Source organism: Ursus arctos, unplaced genomic scaffold, assembly GCF_023065955.2.
Source record: "Ursus arctos isolate Adak ecotype North America unplaced genomic scaffold, UrsArc2.0 scaffold_21, whole genome shotgun sequence".
In the NCBI taxonomy this organism is placed as follows: domain Eukaryota; kingdom Metazoa; phylum Chordata; class Mammalia; order Carnivora; family Ursidae; genus Ursus; species Ursus arctos.
In genome coordinates this window covers 49,853,437-49,870,039 of record NW_026622886.1, presented here as the reverse complement: position 1 = coordinate 49,870,039, position 16,603 = coordinate 49,853,437, and the positions used below count along the sequence as shown (strand labels likewise).

At 39.1% G+C, this 16,603-nt stretch overlaps 1 protein-coding gene across 6 annotated transcripts in view; it reads left to right on the top strand.

Annotated features, from left to right (window-relative positions):
* Positions 1-16,603, top strand: part of RBMS2 (RNA binding motif single stranded interacting protein 2) — an 87,691-nt gene that overhangs the window by 6,241 nt on the left and 64,847 nt on the right. The window lies entirely within an intron of this gene.

Below are 16,603 nucleotides of genomic sequence, written 5' to 3'. Positions count from 1 at the left end.
AAGGTACAAAAGGGCATATAGTGAAGTTATCCTCCTCTCTGTTCCTAGCTACCCACTTTACCCAGAAGCAACTATTGTAATCGGTTGTCTGTATGTCTTTCCTCTATATATTTTATCCATATCTAAGTGATTATATTCTTTTTCCTCTTTTACACAAATGGTAGCATCCTATAAACATTGTTTTATATTTTCCCTTAAAATTTTGTTTTACTATACATCTTGGAGAACTTTCCAAATCACTATATAATGTTCTTTTATGGCTATGTAGTATTCGATTATCTGGGTGTATTATTATTATTTTAAAATCCCCTATTGGTGAATATTTGTGTCATTTTCCATCTTTTGTTATTATGAGTGACCATATTTCCTGGTTTGCTTGGGACAGTCTCAGCTATGCCAGTTGCCATAGCTTAAATATTAATAGTACCTTTTTTCTCTTATAAAAGTGTCCCAATTTGGGGGCTCCTGGGTGGCTCAGTTGGTTAGGCATGTGCTGTCAGCTCGGGTTATGATCCCAGGGTCCTGGGATCAAGCCCCATGTTGGGCTCTCTGCTCAGCGGGGAGCTGCTTCTCCCCTCTCTCTCTGCCTGCCTCTCTGCCTGCTTGTACGCTCCCTGTCAAATAAAATCTTAAAAAAAGTGTCCCAGTTTGGACAATATGTTTTATGGTTACTCTAGGTATTACAGTGCTGCAGTGAGTAATACTAAATATCTTATCATTTTGCGGGTTTGCAAATATAACTGTAGGATAAATTCCTAGAATTAGAATTGCTGAGTCAGAAGGTGTATACTTTTGTAATTTTGATGTTGCCAAATTGCTTCCATACTGGTCATACCATTTTATAGTCTCACCAGCCGTAGTCTCACCAGCCGTGTAGCAGAGTGCTTGTTTTTCTGCCCTCATCTCAGGTGATTATCACTTTTTTTTAATGTTTCCCATTTCAGTAGGTATAAGATCATTTCTAAGTGTTTGTTTTTATTTTAACTTTTTATAATTATGAGGTTGTACATCTTTATGTAAGTTTAAGAATTACTTATTTTTTAATGAATTATTCGAAAATTTTCCCATTTTCTGTTGGGTATTAGAATTTTTATATTGATTTATAGGAACTCCTAACATATTTTGGAAATAAGCCTTGTATAAGATGAGTTGCATACATTTCCTCTCCTCATCCTGGTTTATCTTTTTTTTTTTTTAAGATTTTATTTATTTATTTGACAGAGACAGCCAGCGAGAGAGGGAACACAGCAGGGGAGTGGGAGAGGAAGAAGCAGGCTCCCAGCAGAGGAGCCTGATGTGGGGCTCGATCCCGGAACGCTGGGATCATACCCTGGGCCAAAGGCAGACGCTTAATGACTGCGCCACCCAGGCGCCCCCTGGTTTATCATTTTTGACTTTTGGTTTTCCTTTTGTGGTTTTTACTATGTAGGAATTTTTTAATCTTTTTTTTCTTTTTTCAAAAAAAAATTTATTTATTTAAATAATCTCTACACCCAACATGGGGCTTGAACTCACGACGCCAAGATCAAGAGTCACACACCCTTCTGACTGAGCCAGCCAGGTGCCCCACATGTTGTATTTTTATATAACCCACTAATGATTTCCCAACTCCAACAGTACATAAAATACAGTAAAAAAATGTGTAGTGAAAAAACAAATAAGAGATGAGGACACTTAGTAAATATAGATTACTCTAACTATGGGACAATTATTTTTATTTTATTTATTTAAGTAATCCCTACAAATGTGGGGCTCGAACTCACAACCCCAAGATCAAGAGTTGCATGTTAAAAAAAAAAAAAAAAAAAGTTGCAAGCTTTCCCAACTGAGCCAGCCAGGTGCCCTAAACTATGGAGAAAATGAAAAGAACAAGAATAGCTTGGGGCACCTGGGTGGCTCAGTCTGTTAAGCTTCTAACTTTGGCTCAGGTAAATGATCTCAGGGTCCTGGGATTGAGCCCCTCGTTGGGCTCCTCCCTTAGAGGGGAGTCTGCTTGTCCCTTTCCCTCTCCCTTTGCCCCTCCCCATGCTCGTGCTCTCTCTGTCTCTCTCTTTCTCTCAAATAAACAAAATCTTAAAAAATAGATAGAGGAGAACCTAGTTTTCAGGGAAGGGGCTTTTGTTTGTTACTTGTATGTGTTTTTTATCTTTAAAAAAATAATCATCAATATGCTGGGGAAGGTAGCCAGTAAGATAAAAAGGTTGAAGATAGATGAATACTACGTGCTAAGAATATAGGGAGAAATAGGTAGAAAACTTGAGAATGGTAAATATTTAGAATAACTATTGTGGAGACTAAGAGAAAACTCTAGAACTAGAGTCTTGAAGGAGTGTTGGAAAATGGTAAGAGCCTGCTGAGATTAGAAGTTTTGTAGTTTAAACATTTATACAGAAAATAAATACAAATAGTTTTATGTGGGAATATTATGAAACAAAGAACAGATAATCCCAATTTTACGCACTTTGTTCCAAAAAATTAGAAAAAAAGGGAAACTTCACAACTTGTTTTGTTAAATTAGCATAACTCCCAGTATGGGGTTAGAATTTATGACCCCAAGATCAGGAGTTGCATTTCTACCAAGTGAGCCAGCCAGGCACCCTTAAATTAGTATCACTTTAAAACCAAAAGCACACAAGGACAGTATGAGAAAAATAACAAAGATATACATGTAAAAGTCATAAAACATGTATTTATGACCAAGTAGAATATATCTGAAGGATGCTAGAATGGTTTAACATTGGAAAATATGCATAATTAACCACATCAGCATATTAAAAGAGAAAACCTATTCGATCCTCCTGGTCATTGCAGGAAAATGTATCTGATAAAACTAAATGCCTGTTCATCTCCAAAGCTCTCAGCAAACTAGGCAAGAAAAGGAACATCATGATAAACCTGATAAAGAGTTTATCGGGGGTGCCCTGGCTGGCTTAGTCTGTAGAGCATGGGACTCTCGATATTGCATTGGTGAGTTCAAGCCCCACCTTGGGTGTAGAGCTTACTTCAAAAAATAGAAGTTTATCAGGGAACAGGGCCAATATCACAATTTCTGTTAACTGTTTTATTGGACGTTGGACATCTTATTGTCCAATAAGAAAAAGAAATAAATGGTGTAAGGATTATAAGAAACAAAAATTGTCATTCACAAATGGTATTCATTAGGAAAATCCAAGTGAATCTACAGGTAAATTGTCGGGGCTAAAAAGAGAATTCAGGGGCACCTGGCTGGCTCAGTCTGTGGAGCATGTGACTCTTGATCCTGGGGTTGTGAGTTTGAGCCCCACACTGGGTGTAGAGATTACTTAAAAATAAACTCTTTTAAAAAAAAATTATTTATTTGACAGACAGCGAGAGAGGGAACACAAGCAGAGCGAGTGGGAGAGGGAGAAGCAGGCTTCCTGCCGAGCAGGGAGCCCGATGCGGGGCTTGATGTGGGGCTCGTGGGATCTTGACCTGAGCTGAAGGCAGATGCTTAACGACTGAGCCACCCAGGCGCGCCCCCCCCTTTATTTATTTTTTAAAGATTTTACTTATGTATTTGAGAGAGAGAGCGAGCGAGAGAGAGAAGGAGCAGGGGTAGAGGCAGAGAGAGGAGAAGCAGACTCCCCACTGAGCAGGGAGCCCAACATGGGGCTGGATCCTGGGACTGTCCTGGATCATGGCCTGAGCCAAAGGCAGACACTTAACCAACTGTGTCACCCCAAAAATAAAAAAAAAAAGAGAGAGAGAGAGAGACACTTCAACAAGATTGCTAGATAAAAGATCAGTATCCAAAATTTAGTAGTGTTCCTATGCTGAATAATTATGCCTATTTTTAAAAAAAAACACTACATTTATGATAGCATTAAAAACTGAAAAGTGCATATGAATAAACCTAATACAGGGCATATAAGAATTTTATAGAGAAATTATTAAATGGAAAGGTATACCATACATTGCAAACTCAAGTCTGGCTACCCTGATCCCTGACTCCTGATATTCATGCCTTTGTGTAAGCCGCTCCTCTTGAGTATAAATGGGACCTGCGATTTCCTGCTCACGAATAGAATATGGCAGAGGTGACTGTGTCTTGTTGGCTATAAAGAAGCAAGCAACGATGTTGTGGTTGTGAGCCGCCCTCAGGAGAGGACCTCATGGCAAGGAACTGAAGGCATCTCCCAGCCAACATTCAGTAAGAAAGGAAGGCCCTCGGATCAACAGCCTGCAAGGAACTGAATGCTGCCGAAAATCAAGTCACAGAAGTGGATCCTTCCCCACTTGTGCCTCATGTGAGAGCTGAGCCTTGGACGGCACTTTGATTGCAGCCCAGCAAAGGCACGTCCAGACACCTGACCCATAGGAACTGAGAGATTATAAATATGTGTTGTTTTGCACCCCTAAGTTTGCATGCAGTAATATTGTTATGTAGCAATAGATAACTGATATACCACCTTCAGTGGAGGAAAACATTCAGCATCAAAAAGGTGGAAACTGTCTCCAGAGTGACTGATAAATTTAAACAATTCCAGTCAAAATCTCAACAGGGTTTTGCAAAGAATTGGTAAGAAACCTAAAAAAAATTTTTTTTGAAACCTAAAATTTTTATGGAGGACAAAACAGCTAAGAGAAGCCAAGATAATTTTGAAAAAGGATGATGGAGTTGGACTTCTTCATGGGATATCAAAACTTTTTTTTATTGATTTTATTTATTTATTTACTTGACAGAGAGAGAGAGAGAGCGCGTGCGAGCGCACAAGCAGGGGGAACGGCAGGCAGAGGGGGAGGGAGAAGCAGGCTCCCTGATGAGTAGGAAGCCTGACGTGGGACTGGATCCCAGGCCCCTGGGATCATGACCTGAGCTGAAGGCAGACCCTTAACCAACGGAAGCACCCAGGTGCCCCAAAACTTTAAAAAAAAATTTTTTTGAGAGAGCGGGTGTGGGGGGGCATGTGGAGTGTAAGCAGGAGGAGGGCAGAGGGAGAGGAGAGAGAGAATCTTAAGCAGGCTCCACGCTCAGCATGTAGCCCAACATGGGGCTTGATCTCATGACCCTGAGATTTCTACCTGAGTCGAAATCAAGAGGCGGACCCTTAAATCAACTGAGCCACCCAGGCACCCCTCAAAACTTTTTATAAAACTGTGTGGTAAAGCTGTGATTAACTTTTTAAGAAACTGCCAAATAGTTTTTCAAAGTGGCTGTACCATTTTACTTTTTCCACCAGCAATGTATGAAGGTTCTAGTTTCTCTCCATTCTCATCAACATTTGCTATTGTCTTTTTTTTTTTTTTTTTAAGGTTTTATTTATTTATTTGACACACTGTAGAAGCAGGGAAATCAGCAGGCCAGGGAAAGGGAGGAGCAGACTCCCTGCTGAGCAGGGAGCCCAATGCTGGGGTGGGGGGCTCAGGGCTTGATCCGAGGGTTCTGGGATCATGACCTAAGCAGAAGGCAGATGCTTAACCATCTGAGCCAGCCTGCTATTGTCTTTTTTATTATAGCTGTTCAAGTAAGTATCTTACTGTGGTTTTAATTTGCATTTCCCTAATGCCTAATGATTCTGAGTGCCTTTTCATGTGCCTATTAGTTACTTGGATGTGAAATGTCTCTTTAAGTGTTTGCCCATTTTTTAATTGGGTTATTGTTTTAGTATTGAGTTGTAAGGATTCTTTATATATTATAGATGCAGGTCTTTTTTTTTTTTTTTTTAAGATTTTATTTATTTATTTGACAGAGAGAGACAGCCAGCGAGAGAGGGAACACAGGCAGGGGGAATGGGAGAGGAAGAAGCAGACTCCCAGCGGAGGAGCCTGATGTAGAACGCTGGGATCACGCCCTGAGCCGAAGGCAGACGCTTAACGACTGCGCCACCCAGGCGCTCCTAGATGCAGGTCTTTTATCAGATATGTCATCTGTAATGTTTTCTTGCAGCCAGTGACTTGTTTTTTCATTTTCTTTGCAGTATCCTGTGGAAGTCAAAAGTTTTATTTTTATTTATTTTAAACGATTTTATTTATTTATTTGTCAGAGAGAGAGCGAGTGAGCATGCACAACCAGAGGGAGCAGTAGGCAGAGGGAGAAGCAGGCTCCCTGTTGAGCAAGGACCCTGATGTGGGACTCCATCCCAGGACCTTGGGATCATGACCTGAACCTAAGGCAGACACTTCACCAACTGAGCCACACAGCCGCCCTGAAAATCAAAAGTTTTAAATTTTAATGAAATCTATTTTATCATATTTTTCTTTTATGCTCATGTTTTTGATGTTGTGTCTAAGAACTCTGCTAGCGCAGAGTCGTGAAGATTTTCTCCTATGTTTTCTTATGGAAGACTACAGTTTTAGTTTTTACATTTAACTCTGTGATCAATTTTGAGTTAATTTTTGTGTATGGTTTGAGGTAAGGATCTAAGTTTTTGTTTTTTTGGTGTTTTTTTACATGTGGATGTCCAATTATCCCAGCATTGTTTGTGGAAAATTCTTTACTCATTGAATTGTCTCGGCTCCTTTGTTGAAAATTAATTGACCATAAATATAAGGGTTTCTTTCTGGTTTCCATTCTATTCTGTTAACCGACATTCCTGTCTTTACACCAATACCATATTCTCTTGTTCGCTTTAGCTTTTAGTAAGGTTTTAAATCAATTAGTGTAAATCTTTCAACTTTTTTCATTCTTTTTTTCTTTTGCAGCTTTTTTTCTTTTCAAAATTGTTTTGGTTCTCCTAGGTACTTTTCGTTTCTATCAGCTTGTCAACCTCTATAGAGAACCCAGCTAAGATTTTGATAGGAATTGCATCGAAACTACATATATATCGATTTGGGGAAAATGACCATTTTAACAATTACTCCTTTAATTTCTCTTGATCTTTTATAATTTTCAGTGTATAAATCTTACATTTGCTTTGTTAAATTTATTTCTAAATATTTAATTCCTTTTGATGCTATGTGAATGGAATTGTTTTCTTAATTTCATTTCAGTCTGTTTATTGCTAGTGAATAGACATAAAGTTGAAATTTATATATTGATCTTGTAGCCTATGACCTTGCTGGACTCATTTATTCTAATATTATTATGGGTTCCTTAGGATTTTCTACATGGACAGTTATGTTGTTTATGAATAAAGACAGTTTTACTACCTTTTTTATTTTTATTTTTTATTTTTATTTTTTAAAGATTTTATTTATTTATGTGACAGAGAGACAGCCAGCGAGAGAGGGAACACAGCAGGCGAGTGAGAGAGGAAGAAGCAGGCTCCCAGCGGAGGAGCCCGATGTGGGAATTGATCCCGGAACGCCGGGATCACGCCCTGAGCCGAAAGCAGACGCTTTAACGACTGCGCCACCCAGGCGCCCTTACTACCTTTTTTTAAAAAAAGATTATTTATTTGAGGGAGCCTGGGTGGCTCAGTCAGTTAAGCATCTGCCTTCTGCTCGGGTCATGATCTCCGGGTCCTGGGATAGAGTCCCAGCTTCCACTCCCTGCTCAGCGGGAGGTCTGCTCCCTCTGCCCCTCCCCCCCCACCCCCGCTTGTGCCTTCATGCATGCTCTCTCAAAAAGAAATAAAATTTGAAAATCTTTTTAAAAAGATTATTTATTTGAGAGAGAGTGTGTGTGCACACGGGGCTGGGGGGGGGGGCGCAGAGGGAAATAGAATCTCAAGCAGCCTCCCCACTGAGCACTGAGTGAAGAGCCCATCATGGGGCTGGATCCCAGCATCCTGAGATCATGACTTGAACCAAAATCAAGAGTTGGCTGCTCAACCAACTGAACTTCCCAGGTGCCCTAACACAGTTTTACTTCTTCCTTTCCAATCTGGATGTCTTTAAGCTATTTGGTTTTGATGTTGTTTGTTTTTCTTTAGTGCCTTGTGTAGAAGTTCTAACATAATGTTGAATAGGAATTATGAGAGCAGGCACCCTTGCTTTGTTTTTGACCTTGGGAGGAATGAATTCAGTCTTGCAGCAATAAGTATTATGTTAGCTGTAGGGTTTTTATAACTGTTCCTTATCTATCAAATTGAGGAAATTCCCTTTTATTATTAGTTGAGAGATATTATCATGAATAGATAATCAAAGATTTTGCCAAATGTTTTCTACATCTAAGATAATCCATGCATTTTGTCCTTTATTAATATGCCATATCATTACTTGATTTTTGGATGTTTAACCAGCCTTGCATTCCTGGAATAAATAACAGTTGGTCGTGGTGTTATAAACCCTTTTATATATGTTTTGGAGTTCAGTTTACTAATATTTTGTTAAGGTTACTTACATCTGTATCCATAAAGGATATTTGTATATAGTTGGGTTTTTTTTCTTATGATACCAAATCATTTTTCAACCTGATGGTCTTAGTAAACCGTTTTTTTTTTCCTCAAGTAATCTCTACACCGAACGCAGGGCTCAAACTAATGACCCTGAGGTTAAGAGTCAGATGCTTTTCCAACTGAGCCAGCCAGGCACTCCTGGTTTTAGTAATCTTTGAAAATCATTGCCTAGATTCACTAGGGGTTGCAAAGTGGTGCTCTCCTGTCATTCCTTATTTCTTTATTGTTTTGAATTCTGTAAAGAAGGACTTTGCTTCTACAACTAGGGATAATGGTTCAAATGGAAAAGATAGGCTATATATTTGATTTGTTTCTCTTTACTTGTTAATTTTCAGAATAAGTTGATTCTATAATATCCTCTAAAAGTGCTCAGTTAGACTTTTAAAAACTTATTATGAATTTATGAATTTTAATAATTTCAATGTGTTTACATTGTCAATTTTTTAAAATTTATTTTAATGCTCAGGTTGTCTTACTTTAGACACTGAAAGTTCCCTGAAGTTGACTCTTGAATCTTTTTTTTTTTTTTTAAAGATTTTATTTATTTATTCGACAGAGATAGAGACAGCCAGCGAGAGAGGGAACACAAGCAGGGGGAGTGGGAGAGGAAGAAGCAGGCTCATAGAGGAGGAGCCTGATATGGGGCTCGATCCCATAACGCCGGGATCACGCCCTGAGCCGAAGGCAGACGCTTAACCGCTGTGCCACCCAGGCGCCCCGACTCTTGAATCTTTTGACACAACCCTAGTAGTTTGTGGATTATTTTTGATGGTTGACATTCTTTTATTTAAAATAGAAACACTTCACACTTGTTACAATAGGAAAATAAATGTTTCTTTAATGAACAATTAAATGAAAACTCTCCCAGGACCATATAAGGTTTTTTTTTTTTTTTTTTAAGTTTTATTTATTTAAGTAATCTCTACACCCTTTGTGAGGCTCAAACTTACAACTCCTGAGATCAAGAGTCCCATACTCTTCCAACTAAGCCAGCCAGGTGACCCCTTATAGGATTTTTAATGTTTCTAGCTTTGATGCATATCTTAGAAGTTAGGACATTAACTTGTTGGAATCATTAGAGTATGACTGAAAATGAGAGAGTAATTAAAATTTTTTTTTAAGATTTTATTTTTAAGTTTGTGGTCAAGCTTTTGGATTTTTACCAGTGTAGTAGATGAGAAATGGTATCTCTGTGTAGTTTTAATTTTAGCATATTTTTTAAAATAATTTTTAAAAAATCTTCATTCAACTTTTAACTATCATCAATTGGCAGTAACAAACATTTATTTTTGGGATGCCTGTGTGGCTCAGTCTGTTAAGCATATGCCTTTGGCTTGGGTCATGATCCTGGGATCATGTCCTGCAGTCCTGCATCAGGGTCTTTGCTCAGTGGGGAGCCTGCTTCTCCCTCTGCCTGCTGCTCCCCCTACTTGTGTTCTCTCCCTTTCTCTGTCTCTCTGACAAAGAAATAAATAAAATCTTAAAAAAGAAACAACACACATTTATTTTTATTTTTTAAATTTATTTTTATTTCTAATTTTTAAAAATTCACTCATTTTAAGAGTACAATTTAATGACTTTTTGTAGATTTACAAAGTTATGCAGCCATCACAACAATCTAATATTTTTTTAAAGTAATTTCTATGCCAGTCGTGAGGCTCAAACTCATGACCTTGAGATCAAGAGTTGCATGCTCTTAACTGACTGAGCCAGCCAGGCACCCCAATCATTTCTTTTTGAAATTTATTTATTATTTTTAGAGAGAGCACATGTGTGGTGGGGAGAGGGGCAGAGGGAATGTTTTAAAAGATTGAGATTTCGGAGTGCCTGGCAGACTCAGTAGGACACGTGACTTTTGATCTTGGGGTTGGAAGTTTGAGCCCCACGTTGGGTGTAGAGATTACTTAAAAAATAAAATCTTTTAAAAAGTTTGATTTTCCACTTTAACACAGAAAATGGTAGAGCTGGGTTTACGTTTCAAACTTCTTCTTTTTTTTTTTTTTTTAAGATTTTGTTTATTTATTCGACAGAGATAGCCAGCGAGAGAGGGAACACAAGCAGGGGGAGTGGGAAAGGAAGAAGCAGGCTCCCAGTGGAGGAGCCTGATGTGGGGCTTGATCCCATAACGCCGGGATCACACCCTGAGCCAAAGGCAGAGCTTAACCGCTGTGCCACCCAGGCGCCCCTACGTTTCAAACTTCTGATCTACCTGTACCTACGGACAGATTGTATGCTCTGTTTCCCTTGCTGGCAAAAGGTTGCATGACCTATATTCCCCAGGAGGCGGCAGTGTTATCTTAATATTCATTGGGAATTCACTTTCCCATTGGACGAATTTAAATGGAAGTGAAAATTGTATTCTTTCAGCTAATTCTTGAGCATGAATTATGTTTGGGTGTTAAAGATAAAAAGGTTAGTAAAGTTGGTGCTTGCGTCCTAGGAGCTCACAATCTGGGTGCAAGAAATGGGACAGTCAAGTAGAATTAAAGCCTACTAAAATTTTGTACAAAATGCCATAGGAATACAAATTTACGATAGACCTTTTGAGTGTCTTTTTATGTTTTTAATTTTTAAAAATTTTATTTTTTATAAAAGATTTTATATTTTATTTGAGAGAGTGAGTGAGAGAGAGAGAGCTCATGAGCAGGGGCAGAGGGAGAGGAAGAAGCAGGTCCAAAGACGCCAGGATCACAACTCCAGTGGAAGGCAGATGCTTGACTGACTGAGCCACCCAGGTGCTCCTTGTGTAGTCTTTTTATTTTTTTATTTTATTTTTTTAAAGATTTTATTTATTTATTTGACAGAGAGAGAGACAGCCAGCGAGAGAGGGAACACAAGCAGGGGGAGTGGGAGAGGAAGAAGCAGGCTCCCAGCCGAGGAGCCTGATGTGGGGCTGATCCCAGAACACCGGGATCACGCCCTGAGCTGAAGGCAGATGCTTAACGACTGCGCCACCCAGACGCCCCTCCAGTAGTCTTTTTTTTTTTTTTTTTAAAGATTTTATTTATTTATTTGACGTAGAGAGACAGCCAGCGAGAGAGGGAACACAGCAGGGGGAGTGGGAGAGGAAGAAGCAGACTCACAGCGGAGGAGCCTGATGTGGGGCTCGATCCCATAACACCGGGATCACGCCCTGAGCCGAAGGCAGACGCTTAACCGCTGTGCCACCCAGGTGCCCCTCCAGTAGTCTTTTTAATGTAATAGTGGAAGTATAGTTTTATCTAGCACACAGATGAGTGATGCAAGTAAATTCAAGCTTTCTGACTGCCTAATGACACAAAATGAACAATAAAAGGAAAATAATGTCTATTGTAAATATAAAAGAAAAAGCTCCTAGATATCCTAACTTGTATTCCATCACTTTCAACACTATTTTCAGCATTTTTAATGAGTATTCTTTTCAGATGTAAATTTAATGTTCAAGATATTCCCATTCATTCTTGGAGAAATACGTTTTAATTTTAAATTAGCCAGATGGGGGTAGTTGGGTGGCTTAGTTGGTTAAGCATCTGACTTTTCCTGAGGTCATGATCTCGGGGTCCTGGGACTGAGCCCTGCAACGTTGGGCTTCCTGCTCAGTGGGGAGTCTGCTTCTCTCTCTCCCTCTGCCCCTCTCCTGTTCTCTCTCTCTCTTTCTCAAATAGATAAAATCTTAAAGAAAATAAATTAGCCAGATATTGTTAAATGCAAGGGATATAGTAGTGTACACAAGAAATGAGACAGTCAAACAGAATTAAAAGCCTGCTGAAATTTTGTACAAAGTGCCATGGGAATACGAATTTATGATAGATGTTTTGAGTGTCTTTTTATGTTTTTTAATTTTTTTAAATTTTATTTTTTTTCCAAGATTTTATTTATTCGAGAGACAGAGTGAGTGAGAGAGAGAGCACATGAACAGGGGCAGAGGCAGAGGGAGAGGGAGAAGCAGGTCTAAAGGCCCCAGGGTTCACATCCCTGTCCCTGTCCTCGTCAAGCTTATATGCTTCTGGTAAAACCCCCAAGTGACTAGTGGCCTCATAAATAATATAGATTGTAGATTGTATTGTAAATTGTAGATGATAACATAGGATGTAGATATTTTAGGAACTATTTTTTATGTTCAAATCTTATGTTTCATCTGAGTTTCAGGATATGGTACAAGTTATCACCAGAAGGAAAGCAGAATTTAAACAAATTACCTTCTAAATATATAGTAAATCAGACCGTAGGTAGAATCTTGAATAGTTAATTAGCGGTACTTTCCAACAACTGTAGGTTTTTTAAAAATTATTAAGCTTTGTATTTTAATTCCAGTGTAGTTAACATACAGTGTTATTAAAAAGTAGTGTTATATTAGTTTCAGGTGTACAATATAGTGATTCTACAATTCTTTTTTTTTTTTTTAAGATTTTATTTATTTATTTGACAGAGAGACAGCGAGAGAGGGAATACAGCAGGGGGAGTGGGGGAGGGAGAAGCAGGCTTTCCCCCTGAGCAGGGAGCCAGATGCAGGGCTCCATCCCAGGACCCTGGGATCAGGACCTAAGCTGAAGGCAGAGGCTTAACGACTGAGCTGCCTAGGCGCCCCTGATTCTACAATTCTTATACATTACTCAGCACTCATCATAAGTATATTTTTAAATCCACATCACCTGTTTCTCTCCTACCCTCCTTCCACTTCCCCTCTGGTAGCCGTCAATTTGTTCTCTGTAGTTGTCTGATTTTGGTTTGTGTGTGTGTCTCTCTCTCTTTTTCTCTTTTTTTTACTTTGCTCCTTTGTTTCTTAAATTCCGCATATGGGGGTGCCTGGGTGGCTCAGTTGTTAAGTGTCTGCCTTTGGCCCAAGGCGTGATCCCAAAGTCATGGGATCGAGCCCTGCACTGGGCTTCCTGCTCCGCTGGGAGCCTGCTTCTTCCTCTCCTACTCCCCCTGCTTGTGTTCCTTCTCTCCCTGGCTGTCTCTCTCTCTCTGTCAAATGAATAAATAAAATCTTTTAAAAAATTTCACATATGAATGAAATCATATGGTATTTGTCTTTCTCTGACTGATTTATTTCACTTAACATTATACTCCTAGCTCTGTCGTGTCATTGCAGATGGCAAAATTTCATTCTTTTTATGGCTGAATAGTATTCCATTATATATATATACACCACATCTTCTATTTATCCATTCATCAATCTGTGGACACTTGGGGCTGCTTCCATAATTTGGCTATTGTGAATAATGCTGCTATAAACATAGGGGTGCATGCATCCCTTTGAATTAGTGTTTTTGTATTTTTTGGGTGAATACCCAGTAGTGCAATTAGTGGATTGTAGGGTAGTTCTGTTTTTAACTTTTTGAGTAACATCCATACTCTTTTCCACAGTGGCTGCACCAGTTTGCATTCCCACCAGCAGTGCATGAGGGTTCTTATTTCTCCACATCCTCATCAACACTTATTCCTTGAGTTTTTTATTTTAGCCATTCTGACAGGTATAAGGTGAGATCTCAGTGTGATTTTGATTTGCATTTCCCTAATGATGAGTGATATTGAGCATGTTTTCATGTGTCTGTCCAACAGCTGTAGTTTTCTACAAATCTTTTTGTTTCCGTGGTAAGTTTATTCCTAGAAATATTGTCCATTATGCAATTTAATAATAGGCCAAAATATTGTTCCTCACCGCTACTTGAGATAAAGAGCTGGTTTGAGGAGAATAGTTGAACTTTCACCTCTGGAATCCTAGGATTATTCCTTTGTTACTTCTATATGTTTATCAGAATTTTTATTTTTTAATTAAAAAAAATTTTTTAAATGGGCTCCACACCCATGTGGGCACCTGAATTCATGACCCTGAGATCAGGAGTCTTGTGCTCCACAGACTGAGCCAGCCAGGGTCCCTCTCAGAATTTTTAATTTTATAGGCAAATCCGATTGATATGGAAAGGAGTTTGAACTGAGAGACAGAAAGTCTGGATTCCGGTGTCAGTTATGGCATTATTTGACTGCCATGACCTTTGCAAGTAAGTTTATCTCTCTAGTTATTATTTTTTTTTAAAGATTTTTAAAATTTATTTGAGAGGGAGAGAGAGAGCAGGGGTGAGAAGCAGAGGGAGAGGGGCAAGCAGACTCCACGCTAAGCATGAAGCCTGTTGTGGGGCTCAGTCTCACGACCCTGAGATCATGACCTGAGCCGAAATCAAGAGTCAGACTCTCAACCAAATGAGCCCCCCTGGCGCCCCTCTAGGTTTTTGTTTGTTTGTTTGTTTTAAGATTTTATTTATTTTACAGAGAGAGGCAGGGAGGGAGGGAGCACAGCAGGGGGAGTGGAAGAGGGAGAAGCAGGCTTCCAGCTGAGCAGGAAGCCCAATGCGGGGCTCGATCTCAGAACGCTGGGATCATGACCTGAACTGAAGGCAGATGCTTAGCGACTGAGCTACCCAGGTACCCCTAAGTTTGTTTTTTCCTCTGAAAATGAGAGAGGAGAAAGGAAAGGAACTATACAAATTAATTAGTATTCTGACTCTGTATCATCCTCATAGTCGTACACTTTTTGCAGTGTTAGATTTAACGATATGAAATTGCCAGTATTCGTCTATTTGAAGATATTCTTATTTGACCTAGAGAAACAACGATTTCATTTGTTCAGCCTAATTGTTGAATTCAGTTGTGGTCCCTACTGGGATCATCTGAGTTATTTATTTTAGGGATAGCTGAGGCTAAGTAAAATTAATGTGTCAGGTGCAAAGGAAATACACATTTAGAGGATATAATATTACCATATAATCAATGCAGTTCATTCTGGGTATGCATAGAATCCAGTCTATTCTTTTTACATTATGCTAATGTTCTGGCCCAGTTATGATTTGATTCCTGTATTTCTTTAGTGTCTGGCAAAGGAAAAGTCTACTTGAAAATTTTGGTAGGATATTCCCTACAATAATTTTTGGCCAAAAGTATCTGTTGCTGTAGGAGAAGAGAATGTACTCTAAGCCCTGATATAGAGTCTGAGGTAAATCTTCAGAGTTGTCCTTTTCCCTGTTTTCCAGTGGACTGACTCAAGGAGTTAAGAAGCCAGACTTCCCCAATTTCTAGTTTTAAGTCAATTTTGTCATTCCATGGTACATCAGAAGGGGGTGGGGCTAACCTCTCCTTTGTTGTTGCGTGCAGCTCCCTTAGTTTTCCTTCTTCAGGAAGACGATGTGTTAAATATACTCTTTTTTTTCACTTCTTCCTAAGGTATTACCTCATCTTTTTACCATGAAATAAATTCAACTTTTTGGTATCTTTCCATTATCTAGTCTTTGGACACAAAAGTTAATCAAAGGGAGGAAAGATAATCCATAAGAGAATATTAATAGCTAGCGGGGGAAAAAGCATCCTTGGCCCTAGTATACTTTGTTCAGGTTTCTGAACCAAATTCAGAATTTCGCTAGCAAACTGTCCCTGTCTCACTGCTTTCATAGGCATGTGCTGCACCAGCCTGGCTGCAGCTGAATGTCTATTTAGGATCTAGTACATCTGCAAGGAATACGTTCTCGTGAGTTCTCCACCCTGATGTGGAGGGGCCGATAGTTGCATGCAAACATCTTTCAACATACAGATCAGACTTGATCTAGCCCCAGATCCTTTACTCGAGACACTTCTTTAAAAGTGTTGTTTTTTTGGAGAAATAAAAAACCAGGCTATCTTGAATCACAGGTGGAAATGTCTCTTTCCAAGACAAGTCTTCAACATCTCCTATTTTACTTTTTCCCCTCAAAACAACTCTTTAGTGCTGGGCCCATGAGAATCAAGAATTTGAGAGGCATTGATTAGATCTAGAAAAATGTGGGCAATATAATAATGGGCAAAGGAGATGGGCATGGGTGTCAAACACACTGAAGAAATAGGATTCTTCCTCCTCTCCTGTGTCTCCTGAATCTAACCATGGATCTCTATTACATTCTCTGTCACTTCCACAAAATTCCATAACCTCCTTAAAAAATATACTTACCAGAATAAAGGATGTAGTTTGTGGTCTTGTTGGTGCTCTTTGACCTAATTAGCCTCTAGCATCAGTTCACAAACCTAGGTCATTTTCCTTCTATGGCCCTGAACTTACTAGACAGACTATAAATACTTAGATTTTTGTATTAGCTCACATAAAACAGAATTTATTTAATTGGATTCTTCTTTATCTCCCTTCTATCTGATAGGCTGTCTACTTTTACTTTATTTTTATTTTTACATTTTTTAAAGATTTTATTTTTAAGTAATCTCTATACCCAATGTGGAGCTTAAATTTACAACTCCCAGGTGAAGAATTGCATGCTCTACTGACTGAGCCAGCCATGTACCCC